Here is a 2,309-nt window from a genome sequence, read left to right as displayed (position 1 = left end):
TCCATCTGCCTCGGCGAATGCGGGCTGGTTCCCATTATTCCACCTCAGTTACACTATATCGGCAACTGCTGCACAAACAAGTTCTCCACATTCGTGTACACCACCGTTAGTCTACCACGCAATCATAGGGGTTACACTCATCTGGCGTGAGACATTCCCTGGGGGGGTCCACCGGGGGCCGAACCGCACAATAACCTTGGGTTAGGTGTGGGGCAGCGGAGGGGTGAAGTGGACTGCAGTAGTCGTCGTGGGGTTGTGGACCACTGTGGCTGTGGCGGGGGCGGAGCCTCTCCGTCGTTTCTAGGTCCCCGGTTAACATACAATACATACAAGGTAGCCATTGCTAATGTCTTTCAATTTGTTAAAGGCTTCTGTCATCGTCGTGTCCATGGAACCTTGTGTTAGCCATTGGTGTTTTTTCCTGCTAGATTATCACTGGGAGAGACCTGGATTTGTTTTACTTTTGGCAATTGTCATTGACAATATTCATCATGTACAAAAATGTCTTAACTCTTGGTAAGTTTTGTGTTTGGGCATATTGTGAGCTGCCTGCACACAGTCGGGGAAGGGTTTGACACACTTGGCTGATGTTTTGTATCCAGAAAAATTAGTAGATGGCTTCCCTAAAGAGCATTTGTTGGAATTTAGTACATCATGCCCCTGAAGATGTTCAAATAACAGCCGTAAGTGCTTTCTGTGTTCTTATTAATTACATTTCAAACAAAAATATATTAATAGACCTCTCAAAACTTCATCTGTAAAGTGCTACCATGTCTGGATGCACTGTGTAAGCCATATGGCATATTGGAAGATCTTGCAACTGAAATCCAGTTGGTAGGTACTCAGAGAGCGCACAGGACAAGGTTATGATTGAGGATGGGGCTGTAAACAGTTACCGTGAGTTGCGCAATCAAACATACAACTTTATTTTTCTAAGAACCACTCATTTACACATTGGTTTAAAAGATCACAATTAAACAATATGGCTGAAGGCCTAGTTAAAGAACTTGAGATGCTTTCTGGGATTACGGCCCAAAACCACACCAAAAACAAGAATGGCTGAAGGCCCGCCTTAGAAATCAAAAGCATTTAAAAATAGAAGGTAATTAAAAAAAAACATACAACTGAAAACAATTAGCAGCTGAAGAGCTACACTACATGTCTGAAGGACGATTATAATTAAAACACATTAATAAACAATTTTTCCAACCAAGAAATTTCTTTTTAAACTTACAACAGAATAACCGAAAGCCTAATTAAATAAATATTAACTTACTGCATGGCTGAAGGCTACAAACAAATATGAAACAACGGCTGAAGGCCTGAACAACAAGTCAGACAAACAATTTAAAATAAACCCCTTCCTTCTTATAAAAAATTTTCCGTTAAGAATACATACAGCTGAAGGATTTATTAAAAGGGGTTCACGTAAATCCTTGGCTGAAGACCACACATAACACATCGAACAACTAACGGCTTAGGGCCTGGATTACAAACAATCTCAGATAGAACCAATTTTAAGGAAAAAAAATTTTTTTCCTTTTTAAAATAAAATCAGTCTTCTAAATTTTAATTTAACACAGCTGAAGGCATTTATGTAAAATTTAAAAAGAACTGAATTAATACAGGGCCACAGGCCTTGCACAATACTTCAAACTAAAATGAAAATTCCAATCTAAAACAAACAGAACAAGTGGTGCTCAGAAGTGTTCCAAGGGTCAGCCTGAGAAGGTATCTCAAACGTAAGGCGAGGTGAGACATGTAGCCAGGAGCTGAAGTTAAATAATCGGATGGCAACCCAAACTAGGGATGGCCCAAGGACCGACCAACAATTTAACAAATTCCCTTCCGTCCGACCAACTGCACAATGATGGAAAATATCGACTGCGGATGAGGGTACGAACAGCACTACATCTTCAGAAATTGGCTTTTAAAAACAGCCAACGGAACAATAACCATTCTGAGCAAATATGAAACAAACAACTTAAAAGGCTGTCGAACTACACGCCATGCCGGACAGCATCAACATGATGAGGAATGGCACACTGCCAGAAAAGTAAGCTAATGACCAGGGCAGGTAATGGGGTGTTAAGGGTCTCAGGGCAGAAAATACCACTGGTAAGTAACAGTCAATTTAATAATTAATCACAATATAGGAAGACAGCTGCAAGATTTTGCCAACCCCTACATATTATACGTTGGTGCTATCTGGAACGGCCCAGGGAGCAACAACCCGCAAATAAACGAAGAGATGTCACAATAGTTGAGGCCTCATAACAGGTTAACTGATCACTCAACTTCAGCGTCCA

Source organism: Schistocerca nitens, chromosome 4, assembly GCF_023898315.1.
Source record: "Schistocerca nitens isolate TAMUIC-IGC-003100 chromosome 4, iqSchNite1.1, whole genome shotgun sequence".
Lineage (NCBI taxonomy): Eukaryota > Metazoa > Arthropoda > Insecta > Orthoptera > Acrididae > Schistocerca > Schistocerca nitens.
This window is presented reverse-complemented; position numbering follows the sequence as displayed.